Raw genomic sequence first — 12353 nt, forward strand, 5'->3', positions numbered from 1 at the left:
GAGAGATGGCTCAGGGGTTAAGAGCACTGACAACTCTTCTAGAGGTCCTGAGTTCAATTCTTATCAACCACGTGATGATTCACGACCATCTGTAATGGTGTCCAGTGTCCTTTTCTGGTGTGTCTGAAGACAGCTGCAGTGTGCTCACATATACTAAATAAATAAATCTTTAACAAAATGAAATACAAATATTTTCTGAGATTCTTTATATGAATTAGACACACGATTATTTACTACCTACAAAATGATAAGCCTTAGGCTTAATGATGGGGAGAGGATGTCTATTTTTATTTATATTTATTTGTGTGCGTGTGTGTATGACATCTGTATGTTTTTACTTTACAATCTAGTAGTTGAATAGTGAGATTAGTGGATTCAAAATTCTAGGAGTTTCCATTATAACACTGGGGTTTTACTGTATTTAATTTAATTCAGAATACATTTATTTACCATCTGTTAAATGCCTGGCCTTGAACCTTTATTTTATTTATTTAAAACAATTTTTTTTTTTTGAGACAGGTTCTTTTTATGCAGTTCTGGCTGTCCTGGAACTTGTTATGTAGACCAGGCTGAACTCAAACTCACAGATTCTCTCTGCCTCCTGAATGATGGGATTCAAGACATGTGCTATCCCTTGCCTGGGTAGCACAGTAGAGCTGGCCCTGGTGGCACTGCTGCAGGTGAGTGAGTCCAGCCCCTAGCTGACTGCAGCACTCAGCACTCACTATTCAGAGAGCTGGCCCTGCTCTTCACCTGGGGAGTGCTGGAGAGCTGGCCCTGGTGGAATGGGGGAAGGAGAGCTGGTTCCCATCTCTTACAGGTTGCTGCAGGCAGGGGAGCTGGTCCTGGTTGTGCGGGTGCCAGAATTAGCCCACTCCAACATTTCTCGCATCTATGAACTGCTGAAGCACATGAAAGGGCCGGTCCTGCAGAACCAAAGCTGCAGGATCTCCATGACACAGGGCGGCAAGAGGCTATCCAAAGAGGCGTCCCCGTGAGGAGCCAGTATTAATGGTGTAGCAGAAGCCAGAGGCCTCGGACCAGACCAAGGACTCACTACAATGAACATTTGCAGGTAAAGCTCTCTGAGCAAAAGGGTACATCGTGGGGCACACCACAGCTTCCATGGTGAGATTTTTTTTCTTACTTCATTTTTTTCCCCTCTGAGGGGGCAGTTGAAAGGTTGGAGGGCGGATATGGAGGGACAGGAAGGTGAGTGGGATTGGAACACAAAATGTGAGATTCACAAAGAATCAATAAAGATACGTGCTATCACGCCTCCTCTACCTTTATATTTAAAGGAGTAAAGAATCTACTATTTGATATTTATGGTAACAGTTGTTCTATTTTCTTTAAAAATTAAAAATTATTCAGTACATGGACACGCGCGCATGCATGCATGCAAAGGCATGCGTGTGGAAGTCAGAGGACTTGTGGGGTTGGTTCTCCCCTCCTACCCTGTGCCTTCTGGAGCCCGACTTGGGTCCCCAGGTTTGGTGGTAAGCACCTTTACCTGCTGAGCCATCTCACGACCCAAATAATTAACTTTCAAAAAGGATTTTTAGAAAATCCTTTTAAAGTTGTATTTGTGTCTGTGTAAGTATTCACACGTGAGTGGCTTGAAAGCCAGAGAAGGGTGTTAGGTCCATCCCCTGGAGTTGAAGGTAGGTACACATAGCTGTGAGATACCTGATATGAGTGTTGGGGACTGAATTCTGGTCCTATACTAGAGCACCTGTCCTGGAACTTGTGCTGTAGGCCAGGCTGACCTTGAATTCAGAGATCAATCTGCCAACGCCTCTGGAGTGCTGGGGAGGGATTGAAGGCGTGTCCATCCTTGCTCCCGCCTGGGTTTCTTTTTAAAATTTATTTATTTATTTATTTATTTATTTATTTATTTATTCATTCACTTTACAATCCAATATCAGCCCTTCCTCTTCTCCTAGTACCCCCTCATGCAAGTATTCTCCCATTCTACCTCCCCCAAACACCCCAGCCCTCGGCTCACAAAGCAAGTCACTGGACCAGGAGCATCCTGCTGAGGCCAGACAAGGTTGTCCATTCAGGGGTGCAGGATCCACAGGCAGGCAGTCAGCCAACAAGCTCAGAGACAGCTCCTGCTCCAGTTGTTGGGGGACCCACATGAAGACCAAGCAGCTAATCTGCTACATTTGTGCAGGATGTCTAGGTCCAGGTGGTGCTAGCTCTTTGGTTGGTGATTCAGTTTCTGGGAGCCCCCAAGGTGCAGGTTAGTTAACTCTGTTTGTCTTCCTGTGGACTCCCTGTGGCGTCCCTCAATCCTTCTCCCAACTCTTCTGCAAGCCCCCCGCACCCCCAGCGCCATCTAATGTTTGGGTGTGACTCTGCATCTCTGCATCTCTTTTCCTTGCTGCTTGGTGGAGCCTCTCAGAGGCAAAAAAAAAAAAAAAAAAAAAAAAAGGCAGGTTCCTGATTCAGCCATGGCTTTGTGCCTCACCTTGCCAGTGGCATTGCTTACAAGAAGGTTTCTTACTACTGGAATACACTTGCTGTTCAAATTGCCACACATTTGCATAGATGCTTTCTTCCATTTTAGGTCAAAAGTCTCTACTTCAGGGATGCCTCTTTTTATGGGGTAGGTGCATTGAGCACAGTCTCCTGTCTCATTACGTAGTCACAGTGAGGGAGTGTTGCTAGTCAAGTTGATGCAAGGCTTTCTGGTTGAAACTCACATCCCCTTGCCTCTGTCTACCAAGGACCGCAGGTGCATGCCACAACGCCTTGCTCAGGGATGCTGGGTAATATCTTCAATGTGACATTACCTTCACTCACTCCTATTTATTTTATGTATAGCACTTGCCCACTGTGCAAATTTATTTATTTTTCTCTTCTCCAAGATGGATGCTGAGTGAAGGCAGGGGGCTACCAGTCTTGTCTGCTCTTGTTACTCTAACGCCAAGAACGCTGTCTCCTTCTCGGTGCCAGGGAGATGATGGTCTCTAGTCAACCAGTGGGTGCCTGTAACACAAGGATCCAGAGTCAGGAGAGAATCGCTCAGCTGGCCAAGCTCTCGGAACCTATGGAGAGCAACCTTTTCTTTCTTTTCTTGTAATTCATTCTCTCTCTCTCCTTCCTTTATGTAGCTGAGTCTGCCTTAGGGTGAGGCTAGTATCTGAAAGACATTGGCTACCATGGCAGAGAGATGCCATTGGCTTGGAATGGTTCATGGCTGCTACCTTGTGAAGCTGGAGGAAAGACCCTCACTCCTGCCTGAGGTACTGTCTACTGTGACTAAAAGCAAAGCAGAGAGAAAAGAGTGTTTCAGCTTACAACTCTCGGGTCACTCTCCATCACTGAAGGAAGTCAGGGCAGGAACTTAAGGCAGGAACTGAAGAAGAGGTATTGGCTGAAAGCTGCTTACTTTCTCTTTTGGGGGTTGGGGGTTTGAGACAGGGTTTCTCTGTGTAGCCCTGGTTTCCTATAACTCACTCTGTGGACCAAGCTGGCCTTGAACTCAGAGATCTACCTCCCTGGGCCTCCCAAGTGCTGGGATTAAAGGCATGCACCACCCCCACTCTGGCTCAGCCTGTTTTTTTATATACTCCAGGACCTTCCCAGGAGTGGCATCACTCACAATGGGCTGGGCCCTCCTTAATTACAGTCAGTAATTAAGGAAATGTCCCACCGGCTTGCCTGCAAGCCCATTTTCTGGAAATATTTTTCTCCAGAATGGTCCCCTGTTCTCAGATGACTCTAGCTTGTGTAAAGTTGACAGAAAACTGGTCAGCACAGGTTTTCAGAGTGATGCCTTCCTAAGTGAAGAAGTGTGCCGTGGCCACATCGACATTCATACTCTGTGACAGGGATACTGACTCCACCATGTCTGTGGTATGCTGTTTATTTTTTGAATAAACTAATAGACAATTTTTAAATGAGTTATCATTGAGTTGCTGAAAGGGTATATAACTTGCACTTTAATTTTTTAAAAAAGTACTTTTTATTTTTACAGGGATGGGTATGTTTGTTTGCATGTATGACTGTGCACCCCATGTGGAAAGGGAGTTGGATTCCCTTCAACTAGAATTGCGGATGATGCGGGTGCTGGGAATTGAACCCAAGTCCTCTAGAAGAGCAAATAGTGCTTTTAATTGCTGAGCCATTGCTCCAGCCTCTAATTTTAGTGATTTCATTATTGTATATTAGTGATTGTGTGTGTTTATAATAGCATGGAGTAGAGATACAGGGCAGAGATCAGGCAGTTCTCTCCTTTCACTGAGCCCCAGGCTGGAACTCTGCTCATCAGGCTGGTGGCAAAGCTTTCACTGGGTGAATCTTCTTGTAAGTCCCTGGTGCAAGTTTTGCACGATTATTTAGAAAGATTACTTTGCTCACTCATCTTTGATGGCCATGAGCAGGCCTGCGCAGCTAGAACTGGAAGTGAGCCTTAAACATAGTGAAGAGTCCGGGACTCCCCAGAAAGGAGGTCCACTTAAGTCACAGGATAGCACGCACCCAAAGGACACACGAGAGACCGTCTTGCTGTAAAGCACATGAGGTGGTTTATTAAATCAGAGCTCTGGGCCAGCCCATATCCCCATATCTCACATAGGGGATAGAGGGACTGACCTCGTGGCTCAGTGGTCTAGCGCTTATATATGGGCGGGGTGGGGAAAAAGCGAACTTTCACGCGGGTGCACAGGATTGGTTGTTTTACTTTTTTTTGAACACTAGTAGGCCGTACCATGGGGGCAGGGTGTAGTTCCTCTCTTGGCCAGTTTCTGGGATGTTCTTAACAGGCCTTTGTCCTGTAACTCCCCCTCCTCTGTAACTAATTAGATGGACCCAAACCTGCTGGCAGGTGCTTTTCTGCCCAAGGTCTAAGGCGAAAAATTTACACATATTTCATAAAATGGCCTTTATAATTTTTCACTCTACAATAGCAACAGCCCCCATCCACCCCTCAACCCCCACCTCCAACCCCCTGACAACAGGTAAAGAGATACCTTGTTGGTGATGTTCTTATATCAGCCTGGGGTAGAGCAGTTGGCAGTCCTTTGTTCATTGTAGCCTGACGCCTGGCTTGGTGGTAAAAGCTGTTTTATGCCTAGGACACATAAAAATCACATCAAATCTAGGCAGTGCAGCGGAGGAGGTGGAGGAAGACAGAGACTGTCATGCCACGTGGTGAGGACTGGGGAAGATGCCCACAGACCTGTCCTCTGGTGCACAGCGCCCTCTTGTGGCCAGGACACACAGTGCAGACTGAGGATGTCAACAAGGGGCTCTCTCAAGCCTTGTGGTTAGCCTGCAGAGGGAGCCACCACAATGTGTGAGTATGTGGTGTCAGATGAGAAAGAGAAGTGGAGCAACTTGAGCATCATAAAGAGAGACGGAACTGGAGACTCGAGGGTAGAGAGGAGTGGCCAGCCCTGCCACCTGGGGCCATGGTGAAGTCTCAACCCTAGCTGCCACTGAGGGCCATGTTTGGGGGCCTGGCTATTCAGCAGTAGCACGGGTCAGTGTTGATGTCCATGGCTTCTGTCACCACTAGAGAACATGGGGATGTTCCTGGCTGGGGCAGCTGCCTGAGACCATGTGGATGTCCAGGGGCTGTGCAGAACTGGCTCTGCCCCTCACTGGCTTTGACTCTCTGGAGGGCCGGCCCTTCGTTCATGTAGCACAGTGGAGCTGACCCTAGTGGTGGAGGCTTGGGTGAGCTGGCCCAGAGGGCATGAAAGCAAGAGAGCTGACCCTGTCTCCTGCTGATGGTGGCACTGGGTGGCCTAGCCAGAGCTGTGCTGGAGAACTTGTCTTGGTGGTGTGGATAAGGGAGAGCTGGTGTGCTTGCCAGCTCAGCTACCGCTCAGGCCCAGATCCGGGATTCTGAGTTGGCCCACTGCAAAATCTAAATCATCTGCAAATGGTTGAATGAGTGAAAGGGTCGGTCTTGTTTATCCAAAGCTGCAGGATCTCCATGACTCAGGGCAACAACAGGATAACCGATTGATGATGTCACAGAAGCCAGAGACCTCGAACCAGACCAATGTCTCCTTGCGCTGAACATTTATTTGCAAGTGAAGATATACCGTGGGTACACCGTGGGACACACTGTGACACACCACAGCTTCCACAAAGAATCAGTAAATCAAAAAAAGTTAAAAAACCAAAACCAAACAACAAAACAAAAACAACAACAACAAAACCCAAACACACACACACACACACACACACACACACACACACACACACACTCTCTAACATAGCAACAGCTGGTTACCTTCAGGGTCTTGAGTAACTTTTTGGACGTGGATAGTTAGCTTTCCAAGTCTTGTCCTGCAGGTGGCAGTGTTGGGATGAGAATCAAATAGAACAAGACAGGACAAGAATACCTGTCCCAATTTCCTTTCCCCTGGGATGGGGGAAGCGTACCGGAAGTGAGGGAGCTCAGTGGTGTTTCACTGCAAGGTTTTAAGGCACTTACCGATTCTGTTTTTTTCCTTTTAGTATCGCCGTGGGCGATTGGGTGAGGGATTATGTCTTCCTTTACTGTTTCAGCAGTGACTTGAAATGTCAGGAGTTACTAGATACATTAACTTCAGACTGCAGAAATGCTTTAATTTTCAAAGTTCTCTTCAAGTTAATAAAAAAAAAAAATCACATGCTCATATTTCCTCCCAAGAGGAGATTGCTTTTCTACAATTTGGATACCTTTAGGATCAATCTATTTTTCAAGGCAAAAATCAATCATGGAGAAAGGATTTGAATCAACTTTAGGCCTGTGTTCTACTGATTGTCGTGTGTGTGTGTGTGTGTGTGTGTGTGTGTGTGTGTGTGATGCTGCACACATGGAGGTCACAGGACAACCTTCAGCACTTAGTTCTCACTGACATGGGTCTCAGGGATCAAACTCGGGCCATCATCAGTCTTTGTGGCAAACAACTTCATCCACCGAGCTATCTCACAGTCCGAGCCTTGCATTCTGATTATACATGTGTGTATGTGTCGGTGTGTGGGTGTGTCCTTATGAGTGCTTATGCTTTCAGAGACCAGAGGTGTTGGATCCCTGGAGCTGGAGTTAACAAACCCAGGTCCTCTGGAAGAGCTGTGAAGCACGGAGCATCGCCCCAACTCCAGCTGAGCATTCTAAAATGCACCAGTAGGTGGCGCTCACTTATTTCTTATTCATATTAAATTAGCATTCAACTGTGCCTGGCCTTCTGTGATACCTCGTTTTCATTGATAAAAAGCATTCGCTCTACGGCCCTAGTCAAATCTACCTCATGCTTTTGTGTATAAAGGAAGGATCTTGGTTCCTTGCTTGTGAATGCAAACTTCTGGGTCCCACGGCTGTTGTGATCCACTAGGTCTTTCGACTGGCTAGTTCTGGAAACGTGCTGTTCAAGCAAGCAGTTGCAGGTGATCACATGGAACAGCACAGCACTCAGAGAACATTCTGAGTGAGGGATGAGGTTGCGGCGCCATGTTTTAAGATGGATTAATAGCCACTGCTTACAGGGACCTCATTATTTACTGAGCTCGGTGCTAGTGGTTTTATTAATATGCAATTCTTCACACCAAGAGGCAAATGTGTTGTTTTACCTCTTTACATGGGGAGAAAGAAAAGCACACAGGCTTCAAGTAATTGTCACGGAGTCACGCAGCATGTAAATATTGCCACTGTGATTTAAATTAGGTTTCCACAGTGACTGGGTCTGCATTCCTAACAAATGCACAGAAGGGCTTTTGGGGTCTCTCCAGCAAATCTATTTCATGTGTGAAAAGACCTTAAGAGTCTGTGGAATGAACCAAGCTTCAGGCCAGGTTTCTTCAGGGGCCCGAGCTGCATAGCATGGAGTCACAGAAGCCTTCTCCGGTGTTATTTCTGTGACTCCATGCTATGCAGCTCCTCTCTCCCTACCAATTTTATTCACTAGAAGGTAAGGAGTACAGTCTTCTGTACAGTCTTCTGAATGAGTAGGAAAGTTAGGCATGGAGCTGCATGCCTGTGAGGTCAGCTCAGGAGAGTCTGAGGTCAGCTTGGACTGTACAGGGAGACTCTCACTCAAAAAGAAGGGGAAAAGGAAAGATTTGTTTCCAAATCAAAGTTCTTTGCCCTATTCCCAGACCAAGTCAAGCCATCCAGTATTGGGGACCAGGAGATCTCCACTTTAACAAATGCCTTGATGATCTGTTGCCATGTTGGAGAATCGGTGGACCAGAGGCACTCTGTTTTCAGCACAGGTACAGATGCTCCATGGTTTTTAGCTTTGGAGGTCTGTCTTTCCTTGGTTAATGCCTCACCTCAGAGTTATATGATGAAAAGACAGCTTCAAGCAGGGGCTACTGAAAACAGATGAGGAACAGGAAAAAGTTGTGTGTGTGTGTGTGTGTGAGAGACGCTTTTGTGCTGAAGTCCTTATACGTGTTAAGCATATAGCCCAGGCTGGCTTCAGACTTGCTATATGACCAGTGAAGGTTTGGCCTTCATTGTCATCCTCCTGCCTCTACCTCTCTGGGGCAGGGTTATGGATACATACCAACATACCTGGCTTGAGCACTTTTTAAAGTAAGAGACTGTACAGATCCCAGTTTCAGTTTAACATTACAAGCTCAGAAACGAATATATTATTCTTTTTTTTTTTTTTTTTTTTTTTGGCTTTTCGAGACAGGTTTTCTCTGTGTAGTCCTAGCTGTCCTGGAACTCACTCTGTAGACCAGGCTGGCCTCGAACTCAGAAATCCACCTGCCTCTGCCTCCCAAGTGCTGGGATTAAAGGCGTGCGCCACCACTGCCCGGCTATATTATTCTTTAATACAATCTTCAAATACTTGGGGTTTCCTTCTTTCATTTTCAGAATGATGGTACTTAAATTTGTTGCTCAGTGGATCACTTTGAGGAAGTGTTAACATTTCCTCTAGGCTCCGCCCAACCGTTACCTAGCAACAGCCAGGTACAAGCAAGCTATAAAAAGCTCTCTCTCTCTTTCTCTTTCTCTCTCTCCCCCCTCCCTCCCTCTCTCCCTCCTTCCCTCCCTCCCTTCTCCTTCCTCTCTCCTCCCCCACGTGTCCCTGACTGGTTTCTCCCCCTCTTTATCTCTTCCTCTCTCTTTTCTCTTTCTGTCTCCCTCCCTCCTCTGCCTCTACCCTCTCCCAGGTTCCAAATAAACCTTCTGCCGGGTGGTGGTGGCGCACGCCTTTAATCCCAGCACTTGGGAGGCAGAGGCAGGCAGATTTCTGAGTTCGAGGCCAGCCTGGTCTACAGAGTGAGTTCCAGGACAGCCAGGACTACACAGAGAAACCCTGTCTCGAAAAACCAAAACCAAAACCAAAACCAAAACAAACAAACAAACAAACAAACAAAAAAGCCCTTTTATATTAGGCTTGATTGTTCAGGTGATACTTTGGCAGGGCCCCCGGCAGGGCCTCCCTCCCCCACCCCTCATTCCACTGATTTATGATACACAACAGGAAGCAGGCCCAAAAAAGTCCCTCCAGATAAAAAGAATATTCACAGCAACTCAAAGTCCTCTCCCTGCTCTCACTCGGTTACTATTTTTCTGCTCCTCAGATCTAACTACTGTTGTTGTTATTATTATTATTACTATTATTATTCAGACAAGATCTCACTATGCAACTCTGGTTATTCTGGCTCTCCATATGTAGACGAGGTCTGCCTGAACTGAGGCTTTCCTGACTCTGCCTCCAGCTAGCTGGGATTAAATAAATGTGCAACTGTGCCTGGCTGTAACTCACACCTTAATCTTTAACAGAAGGTGATTTTTAAAAAGACAGTCAGCTTTTGTTTTGTTCAATTTCATGTAACTCTTTGGGCACCCGTTATATGCCTGCTGTTGGGGATACAGAATGAATGCTCTTTCTGCCCAGTGGAGTCTATTATTGACAGAAAAGGCAAGACTGAAAATCAGTCATAAAAAGTGGTGATTGTTCTCCGTGTTACATCTTGGAGGGACAGGAGACTGGGCACAGCTGTTTCCTTAAAGACACGCAAAGAAGGCTGGAAAGATGGCTCAGTAGTTAAGAACACACACTGCTCTTGGAAAGGACCCATATTTAGTTCCTAAGTCTTACATCTGGTGGCTCCCAACCACCTGCAATTCCCATCCCAAGAGGATCCACCGCCCTCTGCTGGCCTCTGTGGGCACTGCCCCATAATTAAAAAAAAAAAAAACACCTTTAAAATAACAAGAGACACGACGAGAGTAAAGGAGTAATGGCAAATGTATGAACCAATAAAGAGCTGAATCAACTCAAAGGGGCTTGTTTTTATACCGTCAACAGCAGGATCATGCCACCCCTCCACAAATATAGGATGGTGTACACGTGACCTTCGGAGACGAGTGGGTTTAAACAATCCGTATAGGGCTCTGGCTAAGTCCAAGTAGAAGGACATGTGACATGTCCTGCAGACACTGTAAAATAAAATGGATCTGTTTATGTCTAAATGATGAAGTAGAATTAGATATTTTTTCATGCATTTCGTCTTAGTTAACAGAGAGGTTGCAATACCAACTTTAGCTGATTAAAAGGGGGTTTGTTTCACATGTGGTTTTAAAACAGGAAATGTTTTTGGAGTGCGGTGAACATTCAGACAGATTCCAAAGCAGAAGAAGCTGATACTATGTGACAGTAACACTTTTTGGGGTGAGCCTCTGAACTTGGTCATTTATATTTTTATGAACATGTACACTTTTTTTCTTCTTCTTCTGAGGCAGGTCTCATATAGGCTAGGCGGGCTTTGAACTCATTATGTAGTGGATGATGACCTTGAACTTCTGGCCCTCCTGCTTCTACACACTGTGCTAGGATTCTAGGCCTGTGCCACCACACCTGATTTATATGGTGCTGGGGATTAAGCCCAGGGCTTTGTGCTTGCCAGGAAACACCCTATCAATTAAACTTCACCCCAGCCCTAGGCTATATTCTTAAACCAGCCTGCTATGAATTTCTTAAATGTATAATTTAGAATATGTCTGTTATAACGTTGTAGGTACATTGAACGAAAGAGGAAATATTGGTGGGTGAATTCCGCATGTGCACTAAAGTAAAGCATTTTAAATATTTTCCCATTAGAAATGTGAATGTACGGTCATTTTTCTCTTATGGCCTAAGAAGAATCATAAAGATTTCACTTTGGAAAGCAGGGGACGACAATATTCCTGTCAAGGAAAGTAGAATTTAATGAAAGAGTGTCACACGAACCCCAAAGTGTTCTTTAATGTACACGAGGAAGAACAGATTCTGCAGCTACTTTGAGAAAATGTCTAAACTCCTCGAAGATCAGCTTCATAAATCCTAAGGGCCCGAGGTGGGCTGAAGGGTAGGGACTCCTGATGCTGAGCACATAAGCCTTGCTTGTCACGGCTCCTCCCTTACCTCTCTCCAACACCCATGCTCTTTGCAATGTGACTCTGTGGAGTGAGTCTCTGAACCTGCATTGATTTTTGTGACATCTTTAACAAACAAAATGTATTACAGACGATTATTGTTAGTTGCCAGCCAAGGCGAGACCGAGAAAATAGGTATCAATGAACAATCACTTTTATTATGTTTACTTACTTGTGTATAAGTATGTGGGCACACACTATGGTGTGTGTGTGTGTGTGTGTGTGTGAAAGAAAGAGACAGAGACCGAGACCGAGACAGACAGACAGACACAGAGGCAAACACAGAAACAGAGACAGAAACAGAGAGACAAACACAGAGAGACAGAGACAGAGATACAGACAGACACAGAAGCAGAGACAAAGAGACAGAGACACAGAGAGAGACAGAGACACAGGTAGAGACAGAGAGACAAAGAACAACTGGCTGGAGTTGGTACTTTCCTTCCACCATGTGAATTTGAAGGATTGAACTCAGGTCTTCAGGCTTGGCAGCAAATGCCTTAATCCACTGAGCCATCTTGCTAGCCCAACAGACACTTTTTTGGCCAAAATAAAGAGAGATGTTTGGCATTTTATGGGTAGCGAAATAACCTTACTGTTGTCTGCTTAGACAAAATTATGAAGTGACTAACTTCATCGTATTTATTTGTTGGTTATCTATCTATCTATCTATCTATCTATCTATCTATCTATCTATCTATCTCCAAGATGAGATCTCTTGAAGCTCAGAATGGCCTCAAACTTTCCTTGTGGTTGTGAAGGAATTTGAACCCCTGAATCTTCTTGCTTTCACTTCCCGAGTGTCGGGATTACAGGATGCCACCACTGTACCCGGTGTGCTGCATCTCCTGTAGTCTTGGGGTAACATTGTTGGAGGTTGTCTTTCTGAGATGGTTTCTGTCCAACAGACAACTTCATGGCTGTGCTTGTGAGCATCTGGGTAGCTTCCGAATGTCAGGTCCTTCTCCTT

At 45.6% G+C, this 12353-nt stretch overlaps 1 non-coding gene across 1 annotated transcript; it reads left to right on the forward strand.

The window, feature by feature from the left end:
* The first annotated feature begins 4955 nt into the window (after positions 1 to 4955).
* LOC117712171 (small nucleolar RNA SNORA48) lies at positions 4956 to 5096 on the forward strand. Its single transcript, XR_004607239.1, has one exon. It is a non-coding gene; the product is annotated as a small nucleolar RNA SNORA48 (small nucleolar RNA).
* Positions 5097 to 12353: the final 7257 nt, after the last annotated feature.

This window comes from Arvicanthis niloticus, chromosome 6, assembly GCF_011762505.2.
Source record: "Arvicanthis niloticus isolate mArvNil1 chromosome 6, mArvNil1.pat.X, whole genome shotgun sequence".
In the NCBI taxonomy this organism is placed as follows: Eukaryota; Metazoa; Chordata; class Mammalia; order Rodentia; family Muridae; genus Arvicanthis; species Arvicanthis niloticus.